Source organism: Artibeus jamaicensis, unplaced genomic scaffold, assembly GCF_021234435.1.
Source record: "Artibeus jamaicensis isolate MK-2021 breed Jamaican fruit bat unplaced genomic scaffold, CSHL_Jam_final scaffold_369, whole genome shotgun sequence".
NCBI classification, from domain to species: domain Eukaryota; kingdom Metazoa; phylum Chordata; class Mammalia; order Chiroptera; family Phyllostomidae; genus Artibeus; species Artibeus jamaicensis.
This window is the reverse complement of record NW_026522042.1, coordinates 36764197-36788503: the sequence shown is the minus strand read 5'-3', so window position 1 is coordinate 36788503 and position 24307 is coordinate 36764197. Positions and strand designations below refer to the sequence as shown.

Here is a 24307-nt window from a genome sequence, read left to right as displayed (position 1 = left end):
GAACAACTGTAACAGTATAATCAATTTAAAAAAATAAATAAAAAATAAATAAAAAATAAATCCTCACCTGAAAATATGTTTATTGATTTGAGAGAGAGAAACATTGATCAGTTGTCTCCTATAAGTGACTCTACTGGGGACTGAACCCGCAACCTAGGTATGTGCCCTAACCAGGGATCCAACTTGCAACCTTTTAGTGCACAGGATGACACTCCAGCCCAACCGAGTGAACTACACAGCCAGGGCTATTTTTCGATTTTTTATGAGAACATATTTAGAATATGAAAAAAAACTTACTAATGTAACTAATATCTGACAGCAATGTCAAAACCAAGTACTCACCAGTTATCTTTTAATATCAACATTTTGAAAAAATGATATTCACTTAAAAGCAATATCTGGGTATTTAATGTATGACACAATCTAGGTTTCTCATGTGAATTTCAAGCAACAATAATCCTTTAAAAACATAAGCACCAATATTTAAAATTACATTTAAAATAATGGTTTGTACTTAAAGTAAAAGAAAGGTTTGAGGGGCTATAGTGTTATAGACTTTTAGTTTTAGATGCAAAGAAGGGCCCATCTAATGAAACTTCTCCCTCAAAGTAAATGTGAAGGAAAGAATATTTATAAATATTCTTGTAATTTCCACATAAGAGACCAGTTCCTCACAAGTAGGTTATTCCAGTAACTATGAGACAGTTGCTGTGAGTGAGGGTGATAGTAATCTACACCTGTCATACACCATGTAGAATTCTGAGGTGAGGTGACCATATATCAAAGAAAATCCCTCAATATGATACCAGAGGTAATGGAAGTAAAAGAAGCCCTGGCTGGTATAGCTCAGTGGATTGAGCGCGGGCCTGTGAATCAGAGTATTGCAGTTCAATTCCCAGTCAGGGCACATGCCTGGGTTGCAGGCCAGTTCCCAGCAGGGGACGCATGAGAGGCAACCACACATCGATGTTTCTCTCCCTCTCTCCTTCCCTTCCCCTCTAAAGATAAATAAATAAAATTAAAAAAAAAAAAGAAAATGTTTTTCCATGCCTCTACACTCTCCCAAGATCCTCTTTGAACCAGTGTCTTCAAGGAAGTTCTTTCTCAATAGCAGGTGAGAGGATCAGAACTGAGCTGAACTTGCACTAGCAACCCAACACAGGTAGCAAGTGGCAACTGAGGTGTTGGTTTGCAGCTTGCTTGGTTTTTGTATGACAATGACACATAGCCTGAAGCTGCCTATACCTACTTTTCTTCAGTTCTTCTTTGCAGTCTTTTTTTAAAATTTAATTTATTTATCTTTAGAAGGGAAGGGAAGGTGAGAAGGAGAGAAATATCAATGTATGGTTGCTTCTGGTGCATCCCCTGCTGGGAACTGGCCCCTGCTGGGAACTGGCCTGCAACCCAGGCATGTGCCCTGATGGGGAATCGAACCACAATCTTTTGGTTCGCAGGCCCATACTCAATCCACTGAGCTACACCAGCCAGGGCATTTCTTTTGCAGTCTTAAAGCTGGTGCAAACCTATGCCTTCTACATAAAAGGAAACAGAGGGCAGAGAGCTAGCTGTTCTTTTTTCCTGTCTTCACATAATTTCTCTTCACTCGCCATTACTCTGCCAAGTCAGTTTCTTTTTTATAGCAATTGGTTTGGCAAATGGAAAGCCTATCAGGATATGTTAATTACTTTAACATATGAAGATGGACTAAAAATTTCAGAATTGAAAATCATGGAGGCTATAATTTTTCCTAGAATTTTCCTTTTGTCTTTTTAGAACAAACTAATTGTGTCAGTCCCCTGCTAACAGCTTCCCAGAAAATGAAACAGAGCATAAATCATTTATGAAAGGAAATCTGGTTCTGTAAATATTTGGAATCGATAAGACAAAAATATTTAGGTAGAAAAATGGTAATTTGTAGACTTACAAATCTACAAATCTGCAGATAAACAAATTGTTTTGTAAGAAAGCCTATCTTACAGTAGAAACTGCAATAATGCATGAATTTTCCTTATACTTCCATGGAATAATATCACCTTATGTCTCAATATGTTTATCAGTAATAATGGTATGTTAGTTTCAGTGTTTGGGAATAAACTAAGAGTAAATATTCTTTAATATTTTATTTAAAAAGGTGCTTGCATGAGCCCTGACCAGTTTGGCTCAATTGGTTGGGCATCGGTCCTCAAAGGGAAAGATCGCTGGTTTGATTTCTGGTCAGGGCATGTGCCTCAGTTGCAGGTTCAGTCCCTGGTCAGGGAGCATATGTGAGGCAACTGATTGATGTTTCTCTTTCACATCGATGTCTCTCTAAAAATGAATGAATATGTATGGGGCGTGGGGTGTATATAAAGAGCTTCCCACACAAAAAACTAAAGGAGTTCATCATCACTAAACCATTATTATTATATAAAATGTTAGAGAGACTTAAGAAAAAAGATCAAAATTATAAACAATAAAATGGCAATAAATACATACCTATCAACAACTGAATCTAAATAACAAACTAAGCAAACAGGAAGAACAGAGACAGAGTCATGGATTTGGGGAGTGTTTTAATGGTTGCTAGATGAGAGGAGGTGTGGACAAGTGGGGGAACAGGTGAGGGGATTAAGTACAAATAGGCAGTTACAGAATAGCCATGGGGATGTAAAGTATGGTATAGAAAATGGAGTAGCCAAAGAACTTACACACATGACCCATGGACATGAATGACGGTGTGGGGGTTGCCTGAGGTAGTGGGGGGTACTGGGTGGAGGGAAGCAAAGGGGGAAATTGGAACTTTAATAGCATAATAAAATATGATTTAAAAAATAAAAAAATGAATAAAATCTTTAAAAATAGGGTAGTCGTGTGGTATTTTATCACTTGAATTGTACAATGATTTATTTAACAAATACCCTATTGTTTCCAGTTCACTTTTTCATTTAAAAAAAGCACTGTGATGATCATTCACATAGACAGTTCCTTGACACAAACAAGTAGAGTTTCAACTCCAAGTCTACCTCTTATTAGCTATACACCAAGAAAGTCACTTAACTTTTTTCAGTCTCAGTTTCTTTACCTGAAAATGAGAATAAAGTGAGTGCATGTATAAATATTTACATCTTAAGTATTTATGTATATATTGTTCACATTGTTAGGTCTTCTAGAACTTTCTTTAAAAAAAGATTTTATTTATTCATTTTTAGAGAGAGGGGAAGAGGAGAGAGAGGGAGAGAAATATCAATGTGTGGTTGCCTCTCATGCATCCCCTGCCAGAAACTGGCCTGCAACCCAGGCATGTGCCCTGACTGGGAATCAAACCTCAGTTGTTTGGTTCACAGGCCGGTGCTCAATCCACTGAGCTATACCAGCCAGGGCTGGAACTTTCTTAATAGTGGTTAAGAACATGAGCTCTGAAGCAAGGCTACATGCATACAAAAATTCCAGTTTTGCTATTTACTAGCTGGGGGATGTTGTCAATGTTGCTTACCCTCTCTGTGTCTTAGTTTCTTCATGTCTAAAGTCGAGCTAACAATATCATTTTCTTCAATGGTCTATTGTGAGGACTGGGAAAGAACTGGGCACTAAACATGGATAGTGTAACATCTCAGGGTACCAATACTTTACACTCAGCACTTATAAGTACTTAAAATTTTTAATCCACTAGTTTGGAAAATTTTTGTAAATATCAGAATCCCCACATCAATTTCTACTCTTATGAAGAATAAATAGACAATATTAATAATTTTCTGGGATGAAAAGTCTCCAATGTATTTAATGTACTGTAGCCTCCAACAAAGGCAACAATCATTACCAGACTGAGATGAAAAGTGTAAGACATAATCTACAGGCTTGAGAACAAGATGCAGTAATTGGTGCTAGACTAGTCCTGCCATAAACAACTGGACATAGAAAACCAGATGAAAACTGGACAAAAAGTAAACTTTTCAGATAGTAAACAACAGGCAGTGCAATGCTATGATCCCCGAGAGAGGGGATGCAGATGAGATAAGCTCTGTATCACCTTAGCTTTCTGCATAGTGGCATATTATAGGCTGAGGCACAGGGTGGGGGCACCCAAGCAGAGGCTGGAGCTCTCATTGAGCTAATGAGATGGTTGGGGAGACTGAAGAAGCTAGAATTTCTGAGGCAGAGTATCAGAATACACAGAGAAATCTGCATAGGGGTCCACTTGCATGGTCAGCTGAACATTATTACGCTGTATGTGGGTAGGGTGAGATTCTAGAGGGCCAGGAATGTCAATTCCTGGCTAGAGAATAAATACTGTGAAGCCGTAAACTGAACAACTGCTGGAGGTTGTGTAAGACTAGGAGACATTCAAGTTCCAATTAGCCTGAGATTCCTCACTGAACAGGTAGGACATTTACATAAAGATTTCCAAAAGATCACTCCTTAGGAGTAAGGATAAACTGGCATGTGTGTAGAGGTAACTCTAGACCTGCACTGTCTGATACAGTAGCTACTAGTGACACATTGCTATTTAAATTAAAATAAAATAATTCAGTCCTCAATTGCACCAGATGCAGTTCTTAAAAAAAAAGATTTTATTTATTTATTTTTAGAGAGAGGTGAGGAGAGGGAAAAAAAGAAGGTGAGAAATATTGAAGTGAGAGAGAAAAACTGATCATTGCCTCTTGTATGTACCCCATGCCTCAGAATGAACCCACAACTCAGAGGTGCGCCCTGATCAGGAATCAAACTGGTGATGTTTTTCTTTGCAGAATGATGCCCAGTCAACTGAGGCACAGCAGTCAGGGTGTACCTGACACATTTCAAGTGTTTAGTAGCCAAATATGACTAGTGGCTACCATATTGGAAAGTACAGTTATAAAACATTTCCGTCATTACAAAACTCCTATTGGACAGCACTATTCCAGATCCACCCTAACAGAACTTGAAAATAAGTCTCCAAAAGTTTGCACTGATTCACATCTAAAATAATGTACTCCCAAACAAAACTCAACATTTTAAAAGGAAGATAACAAAATCCAGGTAGTAAACAATATATGATTTCATTGTTCATCACTCAATCAAGAAGTGAAGTAAAAATGTGTGATCTAAAACCATTCAGTATAAACAGAACCAAACATGACAGAAATGATAAAATTAACAGACAAGGATTTTATTACAACTACTACATATATGTTCAAAGGCCTAAAACAAAAATGAACATAAAGAGAAAACAAGTGGAAACTATTTTTAAAAACCAAATAGAACTTTTAAAGGTGAAAAATACAATATGTGAAATGAAAAAAATACAATGCATATGCTTAACAGCAAATTAGACACTATGGAAGAACAATGGATCTGAAAACAAGGCAGTGGAAACTATCCAAAGTGAAGCAAGAGAGAGTAAAAGTTTAAAAGGTGAACCAGAACCAGAGCCTCAGTGAGCTGTAGGACAATGTCGTGCAGTCCAACATACATGTAATTGGAGTCACAGAGAAAAGAGAGGGAGGAGAGAAAATAATAACTACGAACATTTCAAATAGATAAATATATAAATCTACATATCCAAGGAACTAAAAAAAAACTCCAAGCAGGATAAATATAAAACCAAAGCACATCAAAATCAATTGCTAACAACTACTGATAAGTAGAAAATGTAAAAATCAGCTATAGAAAAGAGATATATTTATTCAAGCAACAAAGATAAGTAATACTAGAGTTCTCATCAGAAACAATGCAAGATATAAAACAACAGAATGACTTTAATGTGCTGAAAGAAAAGAAAACTGCCAACTTAGAATCCTATATCCAGTGAAAATATCCTTCAAAAATAAAGGCATCATAACATTTTCAGACAAAGGCTGAATTTGTCTCAAGCAAGCTTCTACTAGAAGAAACATTAAAGGAAGTACTTCCAGCCAAAGGAAAATCATATAAGACAGAAAGCTGAATCTACATAAAGGAATGGCTAGCACCAGAAATAATCAGGATGAAGGACTTCACAGCAGAAGAAAATGCTAGATTTGGGGGCCTTCTGCTAGGTAGTCAGTGCCCTATAACTTTATCTCCACCCACTCCAAAATCCTTCAGCATGCAAAAAGCATCATTATACTGTCCATTAAAACGACTGCTAGGGATTTTGATGCTTATCATGATTTTGTACTCCCATCAAGGGATCTTTTCCAAAGATGTTAGTTACCACTAAGTTGAGAAGTGAAACCTGAAAGGCAAGAGGACTATAGTGCTCATATGCAACCTTCCAATTAATAGCAGCTATCTGGGAGGCCAGACAATGCCTCATTCCCTTCCTGTTCCCACCTGACAAAGAGCTTCTGCGCACCAAGCCTTTCATGTCTCACACTATTGTTCTGGCTTCCCTGGCCTGGGTTTGAATCGGTATGTCAACAATGGAACTTTTCCATCTGAAGCTGAGTGCAGTGGAGCTGACAACCAGAAAGTCATGCATGAGGTTAACCCTATTTTAAGAAGGGCCCTGGAATAAAGTATTGAAGGATACCTATGTCAGAGAAGAAGAGAAAGAAACCCTAAAGACAATAAAGCATGAGCTGTATCAAAGTCTGTTATTTCAGACTTTTCCTTAAACACATCATCTATGAATGATGATTGTTCTGTGACAACCTCTCTCCTTTCAATAGACAGCATGGATGTTCAGTTAGAGCAAATACTCTTATGCTTGGGTTGTTTATGGAGGCTTGATATTGGGAAAACAGACATTCTGCTCTAAAAGTACTGTGTATTAAGTATTTGAATTTATATGGGTTTTTATGTCAGATTATAAATTACCATTGTTTGTGAAGAACTACATTGAAAAGAAGATTTAATTTTTAAAAAAGCTCTGGATGCCTTTAACAAACTCAGCCCTGTTTTTGTAGAACAGACAAAGTAATAGTTATTTATTGTGTGCTATTCATTAATTCAGTGATGTGAACTCAAAAGGTTGTAGCTCAAGTCCTTTTCAATGCCAGTTCTTTGCTAAGAGCCCTGCTTAAGAGCTCTACTAGTAGCTGTATTATTGTATTCAATGCTGTAAATTTCTAAGTGTGGTAGTGATAAAAGGCTTTTAAAGCTTTTTTTAAAATTAATAAAATACTGACAAAAACAGAGCTTGAAAATGCAATCTACTTACATGTTGACTTATATAGCTCATGCACAGACCTTAGGCACACTATCACCCCACTTCATTTATACAGCCCCTTATGTGAAATTTTAGTATATATGAATATTCCAAGATGGTAAACAAAAAATCAGCTCTAACATATGGTTATAGCTGTGGAACATATTAAATAATAGAGCTGGATACTACAACTACAAAAAAGGAGGTAAAACAACTAGCAGAATAGGACTAAGGTCTCTGTGATGATGCTTTGGGAGAGATAAAGGAAACTAAGGCAATGTAAAACTGAACCTTGAGCTGCACGCTAGTATCTCAGAGAGAGCTGACCTCAGGTGCTCTTTGGTAAGTTATACTGGCTGGAAGAAAGTTTAGTTTACTAACAAGTACAGGGGAAAGAGAAAGACAGGGGAAAATCTGAGTTAAAAAGGTTACCCAAAGATTTTTGTCTTAGGCATCCAAGTCATTCTGCATCTCTGGGGTCACACTCCAACCACAGGTGTGGGAGTGAACAACTCTGAGTCTATACTATTAAGTAAAATGGAATATTTTGACACAGCTCTAAGCATACATACAAAAACATTTTAGAAATATTACCTGTTATTACATGTATACCTAGTGAAAAATGGAGTGTAAATACAAATTATAAATTATTCATTATTACTAATTGAAGATATGTAAAACATCACTATTATTTTTTAATTTAGTGTGCTTATATATTTATGCCATACATATATGCAAATAAAAATAAATAACAGTTTTCATAATATAATTCAAGACCTCAATCCCCTAACCCTGTATCTCTCTTTACAGTCTCAACCTAGTCAACTGAGAATTCTTCTATCAAGGAGTATTTCAGTGATGCTACTTATATACATAGATATGATGCTGATGGTGTTATATTCATATTAAATATAAAGTTCCATAATAACAGACCTCAAAATTACTTGACAATTTTTATATAAATCTACCTAGAAGTGGAATAGAGCTAAAAATGGTCAGTCTTTTATTAGGGAATAATAATGTTTGTTTTAAAAATGCTAGGGGACTATGTGCCTGTTTTTATGCCAGTACCAGGCTGTTTTGATTACAGTGGCCTTGTAATACAGTTTGATATCAGGTATTGTGATCCCTCCTACTTTGTTCTTCTTTCTCAAAATTGCAGCTGCTATTCAGGGTCGTTTATGGTTCCATATAAAGTTTTGAAGTGTTCTATGTCTGTGAAATATGCCATTGGTACTTTAATAGGTATTGCATTGAATCTGTAAATTGCTGTGGGTAGTATGGACATTTTGATGATGTTAATTCTTCCAATCCATGAACAAGGTATATGTTTCCATTTGTTTGTGTCTTCCTTGATTTCTTTCTTCAGGGCTGTGTAGTTTTCTGCGTACAGGTCTTTTACCTCGTTAGTTAGGTTTATTCCCAGATATTTTATTTTTGTTTTTGCTATATTGAATGGGATTTTTTCCTTGACTTCTGCTTCTGCTGATTCATTGTTGGTATACAAAAATGCCTTTGATTTCTGGATATTGACTTTGTAACCCGCTGTTTTGCCAAATTCATTAATTAGTTCGAGCAGTTTTTGGGTAGAGTCTATAGGATTTTCCATGTACACTATCATGTCATCTGCAAACAGTGACAGTTTTGTTTCCTCCTTTCCTATTTGGATGCCTTTTATTTCCTTTTCTTGCCTGATCGCTGTGGCTAAAACTTCCAATACTATATTGAATAGAAGTGGTGAAAACGGACATCCTTGTCTTGTTCCTGATCTTAGTGGAAAAGCTTTTAGTTTTTGCCCATTGAGTATGATGTTGGCTGTAGGTCTCTCATATATGGCCTTTATTATGTTGAAGAATGCTCCCTCTATTCCCACATTGCTATGTGTTTTTATTATAAATGGGTATTGTACCTTATCAAAAGCTTTTTCCGAGTCTATTGATATGATCATGTGGTTTTTGTCTTTGCTTTTGTTTATGTGATGTATTACATTTACTGATTTGCAAATATTGAACCATCCTTGCATCCCTGGGATGAATCCCACTTGGTCATGGTGTATGATCTTTTGGATATATTGTTGGATGCGATTTGCCAATATTTTGTTGAGGATTTTAGCGTCGATGTTCATCAGTGATATTGGCCTGAAGTTCTCTTTCTTTGTTGTGTCTCTATCTGGTTTTGGAATTAGGATGATGCTGGCTTCATAAAAAGAATTTGGGAGTTTTCCATCCTTCTGGATTTTTTGGAATAGTCTGTGGAGAATAGGGGTTAGCTCGTCCTTAAATGCTTTGTAGAATTCTCCTGTGAAACCATCTGGTCCAGGGCTTTTGTGTGATGGGAGTTTTTTGATTACTGTTTCAACTTCTTTTCCTGTTATTGGTGTGTTCAGATTTTCTGTTTCTTTTTCATTGAGTTTTGGAAGATTATATTTTTCTAGAAATGTGTCCATTTCCCCTAGGTTTTCAAATTTCTTGGCATACAGTTCTTCATAGTAATTTCTAACAATCCCTTCTGTTTCTGTGGTATCAGTTGTAATCTCTCCTCTTTCATTTCTGATTGTGTTTATTTGAGTCCTCTCTCTTCATTTCTTGATGAGCCTACTTAAAGGCTTGTCTATGTTGTTTATCTTTTCAAAGAACCAACTCCTGGATTCATTGATCCTTACAATTGTGCTTTTAGTCTCTATGTCATTTAATTCTGCTCTGATCTTGGTTATTTCCTTCCTTCTGCTTGCTCTGGGCTGTCTTTGTTGTTGTTCCTCGAGTTCTTGCAGGCGTAGGGTTACAGAATGGAGAGCCCAGAAATAAACCTAACTCCCTACAGTCAATTAATATTCGACAAAGGGGGCAGTAACATAAAATGGAGTAAAGATAGCCTCTTCAACAAATGGTGTTGGGAGGACTGGACAGCTATATGCAAAAAAATGAAACTTGAGCACCAACTTACACCATACACCAAAATAAATTCAAGGTGGATAAAAGATTTAAATATAAGCCTTGAAACCATTAAAGTCCTAGAGGAGAACATTGGCAAAAAAATCTCAGATATTTCATGCAGCAACATTTTTACTGATATGCCCCTACAGCAAGGAATATAAAGGAAAGAATAAACAAATGGGATCTCATCAAAATAAAAAGTTTCTGCGTGGCTAAAGAAAACGGTATTAAATTAAAAAGACAACCAACTGTATGGGAAAACATATTTGCCAATGATACCTCAGACAAAGGTTTAATCTCCAAAATATACAAAGAACTTACACGACTCCACTCTAAGAAGACATCTAACCCAATTAAAAAATGGGAAAAGGACTTGAACAGACACCTCTCCAAGGAGGACATACAGAAGATCCAGAGACACATGAAGAGACTCTCAATATCGTTAGCTATCAGAGAGATGCAAATTAAAACCACAATGAGATACCACTTTACACCAGTCAGAATGGCTATGGTAAACAAAGCAACCAACAACAAATGATGGAGAGGTTGTGGGGAAAAGGGGTCCTTAGTTCACTGTTGGTGGGATTGCAGACTGGTACAACCATTATGGAAAACAGTATGGAATTTTTTCAGAAAAATAAAAATCGACCTTCCTTTTGACCCAGCAATTCCACTGCTAGGATTATATCCTAAGAACCCCAAAACATCAATTTCAAATAACCTATGCATCACAATGTTCATAGCAGCACAATTTACAATAGCCAGGAGTTGGAAGAAACCTAGGTACCCGTCAGTAAATGAATGGATCAAAAAATTGTGGTACATATACACAATGGAATTCTATGCAGCAGAGAGAAAGAAGGAGCAACTACCCTTTGCAACAGCATGGATGGAACTGGAAAGCATTATGCTGAGTGAAATAGGCCAGGTGTTGAAAGACAAATACCATATGATCTCACCTTTATCAGGAAGCTAAACAACAAAACAGACAAGCAAGCAAAATAAAAACAAAGACACTGAAATAGAGAACAAGGGGACAGAGACCAGAGGGGAGAGGGGAGGGAATTTAAGGGGAAAAAATGGAAGGGATTTAGAGGAACAAGTATAAAGGACACAGAGACAAAAACTAAGGGGGGTGGAAATGGGAGGGAGGTGGAGAGCATGGGGCAGGGTGGGCTGGGATGGGAGAAATAGACAGAAAACTGTACTTGAAAATAACTAAATAAAAATTAAAAAAATAAAAATAAAAATAAAATAAATGGTTAAAAAAACGCTAGGGGAAATTCCAGCTAGGGGAAAAAGAATACGTATATACATCTTATAACTTGATCTTTTTTGTTGCACTGGCTCCACAGTCCTCTTTAGTATTTATAAATGGTCTCTGTTTGACTTCAAGTACTTGTGAATTATTAATAAAGTATACCATATATAACTATGTTTACACTTAAGTATAAAGCACATCCCAAGATAATATCTAAATACAATTTAAAGTAAATTCAACAGTGCTTCATTGTTAGAAAGTTTGCTACATTCAAAAGCAAGCAAGCACTTAGGAGTCAGTCTTATGGATAATAATAAAATTATCCATGACACTGGATTTTTAAATTTTTCTATCAGAACAAAATCATGGGCATTTCATAATGATCAATTACATAATATACAAAACCAAGAACATTAGTTTTTAAAAATAATTAAAAATGATATATTAGCAATAATTTTTGCCAAAATTTAATGTAAATATATCTTTAATAAACTATTTTTCAAAGTGCACGTTAGCTCAAGATACAATGAAAGTTTGGGTTTTACAAATAGATCACCTTTTTAAATATTTAAATTCCTAAATATATTCTTTCTATTCCATACACTTTTCAGCTCTTGGTAGGTATGTGTTATAATATGTGATATAAATATATTTGATAGCACCATTAATTTCTTTCTATAATTTATACATATTTATGAATGCTTTTGTTTTAATGAACTTTAAACATTTTAAAGTATAAGTATATTGACTGAGTCAATTTAAGAAACAAACAATATTTTTAAAGAATACAAAAATATTTAGTAAATACATTATAAGTGAAGATTTGGCATGAAGTATGTTCCAGGTCCCCAAACCACAGATGTTGGTTATGACAGGAAGTAGCCTCCCAGAATATACCATCCACCCCCGCCCTACAATCACCATAATTGTAACGGGAATTTTTTTTTAATTTTTTTATTGATTATGCTGTTACAGTTGTTCTATTCCCCCCCTTCATTCCTCTCCACCCTACCCCTCCATCCCTACCATTACCCCCCCCTTTAGTTTATGTCCATGTGTCTCAAGTTCTTTAGATTCTATATTTCCCATGCTATTCTTGCCCCCCATCTATTTTCTATCTACTGTCTATGCTACTTATTTTCTGTACCTTCTCCCCCCTTCTCCTCCTCCCACTCCCCTGTTGCTAACCCTCCTTGAGATCTTCATTTCTATGTTTCCACTCCTGATCTAGCTGTCCTTTTAGTTTGCTTTTGTTTTAGGTGTGGTTGTGTAACGGGAATTTGAAGAACAACAGTTTCAAAACATTCTAAGCTGAATATTCTTTTTACAGTGTCAATTTTGTAACATACCAAGAAATAATACAGGCCTAGCCTAGCAAATGTAACACCAATGCCAAAGCTTGAAAATACTGCCAAATTGTTTAATTAAACTACATTTTTCAGTTCTACAAGTTGAACTGCTGGGATAAAATAATAAGTTATTAGATCACCCTTTTCAATATATGAAAGAGAGACGAGGAGGAGGTACACAGATCCTCAAAATGTACTTTGTGTTCAGACCTGAGGCAACACCTGCTAGATTAGTAATCGAAAATGAACTTAATCTTGCTTGGATAGGAGTAGAAACCAAAAGGGTAAATAAATGACAAAGTTAGGTTAGTGTGATAGCACGGGGTTGCTAAGAAATCTATTAGATGAAACAACAAGCAAGTTCTGCTCCAGCAGAAGCTGCTCCTGCTGTGTCGTTGCCAATCACTAGTGTGCCTCTGCCAAATTAATGTCACATTTAATTTATTCACATTCAAAAATACTGCAGACTTTGATCAGTTACAATAATGACAATTAGACTGAGTTTTGTTGTTTTGACCTGCTTTCTTGAACTTTTTCCCTGAAATTTTTTTCAAAACATTTGTAATTGCAAGTTGATCTCAAATTATTCTCATTATTCGAAGGGACAATTGTAAGGTTTGTTTATATTCCTTGCTGGCTAGGAATTTCTAGCACTGAGTTTTCTTCCTTTGAATTTGAGTCAGATTAATGATTAAATCTCAAAATGTCACTAAAATGAACTAATCACAGAACCTAAGTCATTAATAGTTTTGTAGGTGGTATTTCCTTTAATAATATAAATGAAATTCCATATATATGAAAAAAGACCTTTGAGCATAAAGATACAATTATTTAATTGAAAAAGAAATTTAGCCATCAAACACTAATAAAGAAGTAGTTAGAGTCACTTAACTTTAGTCCTACTTAATTGAATTGCCCTGGTGGGAGACAAAGAAAACTTTGCTCCTCGTGTGAGAGAGGAAAAGACCATCACCCCTGGGAAAGAAAGTGACATCAGGTCCCCATGGCTTTCCAGGCTTGGGCTTCTTGAGTGGTAGAGAGGCAGGAGCCTTGGAGGAACAAGGAGGCTCCTTCTGTGAGTGATTGCTAACATTCATTGAGTTGTTCTGTGCCGGCTGCTGTAGGGAGAAAACTTTTCTCCTCGGTTCAGAAGAGACGTTTTCTTTTAAGGAAGAGAAGTAGAGCAGTTAGCCAAGAAGAGGTGAGGTAGAGCTGGAGAAGCTGCAGGTCTAGCCTCACAGTCTGCCCTAGCTAGAACCAAAAATGTTGTGGCCGAAGGTTGCCCCCTAAGATAGATTCATTCGTTCATACACCTTTTCATTCTTTTGTTAAGTTAATATATCCTGAGCACCTACAATTCGAGGCTTTGGGGATACAGAGAACAAAATCTGGCTCTTACTTTTATGGAGCTTCCTTGGAGATAGAGAGGAGGATGGGCAAAGGACATGGCTTGCTGCAACAGACTTATCCAGGAGTCAAGGCAGGGAAGAGCTGGGAAAGCACCGATGGCCACTTACATGGCTAATGTGTATGGGTTCCTGCCTACTTTCTCATTCATTGGTTCCTTCATATTTTGACAGCCCATTATGTGCTAGGGATAGAGTTACAAATAGTTAGCTGCTTCTTCTCAGCCAAATTTCTGAATACTGCAGTGCTTCAGGGCTCAATTCGAAGTCCTCTTCTTTTTCTATATTTTCTCCCTAAGTAACCGTTTCCAGTCTTATAAGTTTAAAAACTGTTTATATATGCTGAAGAATCTCAAATTTCAGGCCTGACCACTCTCCAAACTCCAGAATCACATATGCAACTATCTAATTGATGTGTCTGTCCACTTAGATGTCTAATGGACATTTTAAATGAAATATATCTAAGATCACTGAGGCTCAGAGGACTACCTCAGGGTCACACAATTAACCTACACTTGAAATGGAAGTTTCTGCCTTCATGGTGTAACGAGCAGTAGAAAGAACACTCATCATTACTCCTTGCACAGTTTTTAGCAAGCCCCACTCTGGCTCAGCATACAGCTGAGCTCACTATAGTGTTGCCTGACTAAAGTGTTCCCCTGATCCCTGGCAACTTTGCCTGGTTTCATTTGACCCTTGCTCTGTTTCCTTTCTTTACATGCTGAGATACAGACAGGCTTCAAGGTGACACTCACTGCACATACACAGAGAGGGGCCATCCAGCTAACTGTAAGTCCTGCAAGTTAACTATCATACTCTCAAAGTAGCCTGATATATCAAGTGCACACAAGTGGGTTGGTCTAGGAAGGAGGAAGAGGCTACTAGAATGTCCTCATGGTGGGGAGCAGCTAAATCACCTGCCCTTACACAACTGTACATTTGCTAAAACTTCCTGTTTTCCCCTTACCTCCTAAATCCACTTACACTAACTTTTATCAATTCCTCCTTCAAAATGCATCTGGAATCGTGCAGTCTTTCCATCTCCATGGCCAACTATTTGCCTTTCTTCCCTAGACTGCAATAGCCTCCTAACAGGTTTTCTTGGTCCTCTGTGATCTAATGTTCACATAGCTACCACTGACCTTTCATGTCACTTTCTCAATAATCCCTAGAACAAAACCCAAACTTGCCATGGCAGAAAAAGGGGTACTCTGATCAGTTTCTCCCTTCTCACCTGTGGATATTCTGATGAGCAAACACTTCCGAAGTATGGCCATATCATTTGGGTTGTTTTTTTTGTCTTTTACTATGCCATATTTACTATTCCTATTACAAACAGACCTATGAATTATGCCAAATTACATATTTCTGCCAGATGCTTAGAACAATGCCTGGCATATAACAGGTGCTCAATACAGGCGTGGGCAAAAATAGGTTTACAGTTGTAATACAAATAAATAATACAATAATGAGTAAATAATAAACTGTGTTTTGTGTACTCACACATGTAAGCCTACTCTTGCCTACCCTTGTATATAGTTGCTGGATGAATACATTTGGCTACCTGCACTTTACTCACTACCAAATGAAGAGATTAGCTTTGTATTTTGCCATTACGTTACAAATCTAAATCTAAACTTAAAAGGCTATTTATCAAGGATAAATCATATTCCATCAATAAAACAAATTCTGACTCTAAATGACTTAAAGCAGTTCTTTTCATAATGTTGAAAAAACCTGAACATGAAAAGTGAGAAAAGATAGGTACAAATTTATTTTATACCCTTGGGGGTTTATACTAGTTTTTAAAAAATCAATGTGGTAGCCCTTGCTGGTGTGGCTCAGTGGATTGAGCACCAGCCTGTGAACCAAGGGGTCACTGGTCTGATTCCCAGTCAGGGCACATTGCCGGGTTGTGGGCCGGGTCCCCCGTTGGGGCTGCACGAGTGGCAACCACACATTGATGTTTCTCTCCTTTCCTTTCTCCCTTTTCCTCTCTCTAAAAGTAAATAAAATCTTTAAAAAATCAATGTGGTAAAGATGACTGTTTACTCTTGAAGATTAAGAAAAATTATTTCTCCCATTTTCTCTGTATATCTTTCACTTGTCAACCAGTAAGTATTTGACTTAAAATATATCACTACGAAGTACAAAGTTTTAACTTAAGAAGATGTTACAGTAAGCAAGTTTAATAATAAATCAATAATTTTGGCCTTAAAATACTTTTTTCAGAGAAATAGTGTTATAATGATGGTTATATTCCCTGCCTAGTACACATTACGCAATTTAACCATAGTACAGCAGATTTGCAATAAAAATACAGTGTGATAGAATCACAATACATCATCCATAATGCCTATGACTGACTGAAACTTCTAAACAGGCTGCTGGCGTCTCAGGGGGACTGCTGGTGCTCCTTCCCCAAAGAAGCAAGGGTACGGTGGGAAGGCAGATGGGTAAGGGAGCCTCAGTGGCTTCAAATGGAACTCAGGACTCCACTCTCCTCACTCCAAAGTTAGTGCAAGCATTTCTCTTCCCATTATTTGACTGAAGAAGGTAGAAATAAGAGGACAGGACTGGGAAAGGGTAGGTAGTGGTAGGGAGAAGGTGACCACATAGCCATCTAGAAGTGTGGCAGTCAGATAAACAGCCGCCACTACATCAGCAATGTCAACAACACCCATTTTGGCAATGTGAGCAGCACCCAGAGACAGGCAATCAGGGCAGCCTGGCAGTTATACTGGAAGCGGAGCAGAATTCCCAGAAGATGAGCTGATGAAACCAACGGAAATGACACTGAGGGAAGGAGGAAAGATAAAAAGGAGGAACCACAGTAACATCTTTTCTCCTAAGAGAAAATGAAAGGCTAGACTATTGTTAGGATTATAGAGTGAGTACTAAAGGTCAGGCAATCAGGTAACCAAACAGGTGTAAGCTCAAGTGGGCCTCAGTGGTAGCTCAAGAGCCAGGCTTCCTTTATATTTGGTGGAAAAGAGAGACTTAGAGATGTCCTGGAAGTAAGAGAGATGGGGAGATGAAGAGACACAGGGGGCGGGGGTGGGGTGGGGTGAGAATTCCCCTGGCAGTTGGGGGAGTGCAGCAAAATGGTCACTGGGAAGTAGAACAAAGGCAAAAGGAAACCAAGGACACAGGAGCGGGAGCTTCCTAAGCCCTTTTTTTTTCTGGAAGACAATTTTTATTTATTTTTTTCCTTTTATTTCTATTTTTAATGAATGAATTTAACATATACATATTAGGATTCCATTTGATATAGGACTTTATAGATACACTTATCATATTAAAATCCTTTTAGTATTTCTAGTTTTCTAATACTTCTATTTTGCTTGTTTATAGAAAATTATTTTTTCCAATTTAAAAAAAATTTTATTTAGTTATTTTTCAAGTACAGTTTTTTGTCTATTTCTCCCATCCCAGCCCCCCCAACCCCGTGCTCCCCACCTCCCTCCCATTTCCTCCCCCCCTAGTCCTCATCCCTGTGTCCTTCATACTTGTTCCTCCAAATCCCTCCCCTTTTCCCCCCTTAAATTCCCTCCCCTCTCCCCTCTGGTCACTGCCCACTTGTTCTCTATTTCAGTGTCTTTGTTTTTATTCTGCTTGCTTGTTTGTTTTGTTGTTTAGCTTCGAGTTAAAGGTGAGATCATATGGTATTTGTCTTTCAACACCTGGCCTATTTCACTCAGCATAAGCCCTTTTTCTTTTACTTTCATTCACACACTCATTTGATAATGTCCAACACCTACTCTGAGCCAGACTGTGTTCTAGATCCTAGAGATAGGACAGGGAACAAAACACACTTCCTACTCTCATCAGGGTAACATTCTAGTAGGAAGAGCCAAACAATGAACCAACAAATAACACAGCTAGTGAATGTAAGTGAGCAGGTGACTACAACTGCAGAAGTAATGGTACTTCTCATTTAATCAGCCTGCCCTTTTGGGTTTGCTAAAAACAGGAAACTTGAACTAGTGTGGGAGTACTGCAAAAGAGTAAACAGAACTTTTTAGCTCCTTTTGAATGTTTGCCCACCCTCAAAATGTAAATCCCTATTCTTGTTTCTACAAAAGCATTAATCTCGAAACAAGTACTGAAACTTAAAACAGAAATCCATGAAGTCAAAAATGTACATCTTTCATAATTTTATATCCACTGTTAAAAAGACTGGAGTCTATCATCATAAAATTTCCCATATATGCACATATATACTTATAATATAAATATATTGTCCCTCACTTATAAGTGGATACTTCTAAATAAATGTGTACTGTGCGTACTGTTCCATAAACTTTTCATGTAATATTTTTTCAGACATCTTTTTGTGTCAATATATAGATGTACATTAGCCTTCTTTTTTTTTTAATCAGGTTTTTAATGTATGAAATCTGAATTCTGTTGGTGATATATACATACCTACATTAATTCTGGGGGTCAAAGTGGAGGCTAAATTCACTTTTAAATTCAATTTGAAGCAGTTGAGCCAGCTCTCTGTACTTATGGGGAAGAATGTTTATACTAATGCTTTAACTTAGTTTGTGCTAGATTTTTAAAATGTGTGGCTTTGAAGCATTTTATTATTAAAAAGTGGCACTCATATAGATAGCTAATAAGAACTTAAAATTCATCATACATTTACTTCATCTTTTTTTTTAGCTTGGACTTGTAGTAAATGTTTAGCTACAATGATTCTGGCTGCTATATAAGAGATCCTCCCTTGTCTGGGTTATTTAAAAGCATAATTCATCAATGAGCATCTCTTATTATTTTCTTTACTGGTGCTAGGGCTTATATTTAATATTAATGCTGCTTCCTTGTTTGTCATTTTGGGTTCAAATCCACCTCTGTAACAGCCACCATGAGAGGTAGATGTTGGTAGATTCTAAAAAAACCTGTTTGTCTTGATGCTCCACATACTTCATGGCTTCAAAACATATGGCCATGGCTTTGGCTCAGCTCCCCTGCCTCCACCAAGGGTGTGGTTCATCGCAGCCTAGAGGCCACAGCCACCACCTCCACATCTCCACCAGAAAGCAAGGGCAAAATGTCTATACATGGACACCCCAGAAAATGGCAGTGGTAGCCACCCATATATTCTCCTTCTTAAAGGTTTCATAGTAGGTAGTAGTCCATTGTAGAGAGGTACCATAATTTATTCACTCAATCCCGTACAGATGGGCATTTAGGACACTTCATATTTCACAATGCTAAAAACATCCTTATATAAGATTTTCACATCTTTGCCCATCATTCCTTAGGATACATTCTCAGAACTGGAATTACTACATCAAAAAGTTCCCAAATATTGGAAAAACTGCTCTCTAAAAAGTCAACATTAACTTACACCTGCATCTATGGGTTCTTTTCTCTAGTGAGAATGCCTGTTTTCCTGTAACTTTGTGAATACAGAAAGTCCTTATTTGTCTTATGTTTTAAAACTCCCCCACCCCCTACCTTTGGTTCATCTTTTAACTTTGTGCGGGATTTTGTTTTTATAAAAATCAGAAATTTCTTGTGCTGCCAAATTTTCTGTTCTTTTTATTATGGTCTCTGATTTAGGTGTCGTACTGCCGACTCTCCGTCTGGCTTGTTCCTTTTTATCCTTCAGGTCTCAGTCTAAATATCACTTCACAGAACAGCACCCCCTCAACATTCCAGCTAAAGAAAGCTGTTCCTGTTATTCTTTCTTAGAGTCCTTGATTTTTCCTTCAGAGCTCTTTTCATAATTTGTAATGATCCATTTTGGTATTTGTTACATGTCTGTCTTCCTACTAGACTACAATCTCCATTATGTGTACGATGTTCCCCAGGTCATCTGCTTACTTCCCACCACACCTGCAACAACTAGCATAGAATAGACACTCCTAAATAATTTGGTGAGCAAATTTTAGTTTCTTCCTTCTCAAGGCCTATTGCTAGTATCTCCTTGAACAATGTTCCTTCTAATAGGTTAAGTGAATAGTGAGGGCAGTTGAACTAACCTTTCACTAAAAAGTAATTAAAAAAAAGGGAAGGTAAATTTCACTCATATCTTTTCCAAAAAGAGAAAAGAGAGAGGGAGAGATTAAAAAAAAGCATCAAGGTCAAGCACTGATGGATCTACACTAGTCAATAAATCTTTGGCTGGGCTTAATTGAACACTGTAACATGGTAACTGTGTTACAAAGTCAGGCAAGTTATATATGACCTGAGGAAGTACTTCTGGTTCAAGGATTTGCAAAATTGCTTTTTTTGGCAGCTAAGGGTGCATCTACATGCTGTTACTCAAGAATTTTTTACTGTTTCAAAATCCATCATTAGTTCATTTTCAAAAATGAATACATGCTAATTTAGGGTGAAAACAGAATGTTACGATGCCAGAGTACCCCAAAAAGTTGGGAACTGGTAACTTATTTTCTACTAATATTCTCTATGATAGAAACTAACCACTTATTTCAAGGAAAGTCATATTTGTTTCAAGTATTTAGGTACAAATTTCAGCAATAATGATAGTCAATTCTTTGAATATTATCAGTTAATAAAGTCATAAACTGAAGGTTATATGGTAGCATGTTTCGCAACTTGCCAGACAAGAGTTCACTTCAAAAATATCAGGGTTGGTCCCTTTTTATTCTGACAATAAATCTCTGTTGTACTCAGATTAGATGGGATTTTTTAGGGTCATTCTTTTTTTAAAAGGTTTTATTTACTTATTTTAAGAGAGAGGGGGAGGAAGGGGGAGAGAGAAACAGTGATGTAAGAGAGAAGCATCACAGGTGCCCCTCGCACCTGCCCCATCTGAGGATCAAACCTGCCGCCCAGGCATGTGCCCCCAAGAGGAATCTAACTGAGACTTTTCACTTTGGGCAACAAAGCCCAATCAACAGAGTCACAAAGGAATAATTTTTAAGAACATCCCTTTCCTTTTAGACTAAGATATCTTTTAACTGTGGCAGGAACTAGGAAAGTTCCAATCTGGGAATTTTTCTCAAGAATACATTTGAATCAAGATTCAAAAATCTAATATAGATATTTAAGTTGAACAAAAGCTGGGTTGTATTTTTCATCATGTAAACTAATAATGTCATTATGATTTACTTGTAAATTCTTTTTCTTCTTAAATAGAAAGGCAATTAGGAGGCAAAAACTGTGCTGTTTTCTTAGGTCAATCCATGAAATATATTAACCTTCACTGAATATTTCATTGAACTTACGTGCAAACATGTTTCCAGTACACAAATGAGTTTCATTAACAAGTATTATGCTAGTATGATAATACAGGGTTGGGCAAAAATAGGTTTATAGTTGTGAATATGTAAAACAGTTTATTCTTGTACTCTTATTTATTAATTATTGTATTATTTTCCATACAAACAACTGAACATACTTTTGCCCAACATTTTATACCCCAGTTTTTAAAAAATAATTATTGCATTATCCTGGTGCTGTGGCTCAGTGGATTGAGCAATGGCCTGCAGACCGTAAGGTTACCAGTTGGACTCCCAGTGAGGGCACATGCCTGAGTTTGGGGGCCAGGTCTCCAGTTGGGGATATGTGAGAAGCAAGTGGTCTATCTATGTTTCACACATTGATGTTTCTTTCCCTGTCTTTCTTCTTCCATTCCCCTCTCCAAAAGTAAAAAAATAAAATCTTTAAAAAATTATTGCATTTAAATACTATGCAATGTTGTTTTCTTGGCAAAAATAACAATCTAGTGGTGAAAATTTGCAAATCATTCAACAGAATGATTTATTATCTTCATTCAACAAACATATATGAAATGAAATGTTTTTATGATACACTATCACATAATTTGGTGGTCAAAATAATGCAATTAGTCTAACTTTGTGGAAGAGAATATTACTGAATCTTTATGCTTATTAGTCCTCACTAAGATATACCTTTTCCTTAAGGGTATATTTTAAGAAGAGAGACTGTCAAAACAGCTAATTATTTTAAACAGTAGAAATAGTCTGAAAGAAGACAGGACAAGAAACTTTATTTTCTTCTTTAACATTTCACCTTATAGTAGAGTCGGCAATTCAGAAAACATTTAAATTTATTACTGCATATCAAGAACTTCATACATTAAAATAAAAAAGCAATCAATTTTTAACCCAATGTTTTTCATACTTTCGGTACAAATAAAGAAAAAACTTTATTTAATAAAAAAATTAAATTAAGAAAATTGCTAGATTTATGGCATCAATTTGAACTACAAAGCACTTCTACATCTTTCCTTGGAAATGGATCTTTCCTTTAGAAAGATCCATTTTAGAATGGATACTGTATAATGGCCTTTCAGTGTGATCCACTTCTAAGCTATTGAAATGACTGGATGCACAGGATTTGTGGTGCACTGAGTGCAGGATGCATTGACCTATAATACTCTTTTATAGCATGTAGGTTATTTATTAGCATTGTTGCCAGGCTTTAAAGTCATCTAAGATTACCTGGAAGCAGAAGAATTGGCCCATAATAAATGAGACTAATCATTTCTACATTTTAAATATATAAGACTCTCAGTTAATATAAAACTAGCAACAAGCTATTTTTAAAATGTTAATTTGTTTTTATTGTTCTTTAATTTCTTTGCATTTGTTAAATTAAGACAATTTTCAGCTTCACTGAAGTATAATTGACAAAACTGTAAGATATTTAAAGTAACAGTGTGATGATTTGATATGCATATATATTGTGAAAGGGTTCCCCCCATTGAGTTGATTAACACATCACCTCAAATATTTAACTTTTTTAATAAGAACATTTAAGTTCTACTCTCAGCATATGTCAATTATACAATAGTGTTATCAATTGTAGTCATCATATTTTAAGATCCTCAGACCTTATTTATCTTAAAATTTGTAATCATTTACCAGCCTCTCCCCATTCCCCACATCCCACAGACCCTAGTAACCACCATTCAACTCTGTTTCTATGAGTTTGATAATTTTTGTTAAGATTACATATATAAGTTATACCATGCAGTATTTGTCTCTCTGCCTGTGGCTTGTTTCACTCAGTATAATGCCCTCTAGTTTCATTCATGTTGTAAATGACAAGGTTTTCTTTTTAAATTGAATTTATTGGGGCAACACTGGTCAATAAAATTATATGGGTTTCAGGTGTACAATTCTATAATATATCATCTGTATAATGTATTTCTGTATTCACTACCCCAAGTCAAGTCCCTTTCCATAACCATTTATCCCCCTATATACACTCTCCTCTACCTCCTTCCACCTCCTCCCCCTCTGGTAACCACTACACTGTTGTCTGTGTCTATGAGGTTTTGTTGTTGCTGTGTGTGTATGTATACGTGTTGCTTAATCCCTTCATCTTTTTCACCCAGCCCCAATTTCCTTCTTTTTTTAAGGCTAATAATACTCCATTGTGTGTATATATGTACATATGTATATATATATACACACATACTACATTTCCTTGATCCATCCGTCCACTGACAAGACACCTAGGTTGTTCCATAACGTATCTATTGTGAATAATGTTGTAATGAGCATGTGGATATAACTATTCCTTTGAGATAATGGTTTTGTTTCCTTTGGATACATTACCAGAAGTGGGATCATCTATATATGAACTACAAGAGTTCAGATCATATGGCAACCACTCTATGCTATGAGTTTTGATTGGAGAATTTAGTCCGCTTGCATTTAAAGTAATTATTGATAGTTATGGACATATTACTGTCGTTCTGTTCATTGTTTTCTGGTCTTAAAATTCCATTGTTTCTCTCTTGCTCTGTGATTCAATGACCTATAGTGGTATGCTTTCATTCCGTTCTCTTTAGCTTTTGAGTATCTACTATAGATGTTTGCTTTGCAGTTACCATAAAATGTATTTGACATTTACATAAAAATATTTATAACAGTCTGTTTCAAGCTGACAACTTAAGTTTACACTCATACAAAAGTTCTACATTTTTATACTACTCTTCAACATTTTGTTTTTGATATCACAGTTTATATTTTTTACACTGTGCATCCATTCACAAATTATTGTGCTTCTAGTTATTTTTAATAATATTGTCTTTTAATTTCATACTAAAATTATAAGTGATTTATCCACTACTATTACAAGAATATTCTTAATTTAACTATAGATTTACTGTTGCCATAGTTTTATAGCTTCATACATTTTCCTGTTACTGGTATCTTTCATTTCAGTTTGAAGAACCCCTTGTAAAATTTCTTTTACTCCCCTTCAAGTGGTAATGAATTCTTTCAGCTTTTAACTGGAAAACTCTTAAGCTTTTGAAG

General features: G+C 36.3%; 1 protein-coding gene and 1 pseudogene across 2 annotated transcripts in view; both read right to left on the bottom strand.

Annotated features, from left to right (window-relative positions):
• Positions 1 to 24307, bottom strand: part of NDUFAF2 (NADH:ubiquinone oxidoreductase complex assembly factor 2) — a 162616-nt gene that overhangs the window by 4990 nt on the left and 133319 nt on the right. The gene's annotated exons all lie outside the window — the stretch shown is intronic.
• On the bottom strand, positions 18676 to 18970 carry LOC119057187 (mitochondrial import inner membrane translocase subunit TIM14-like; annotated as a pseudogene).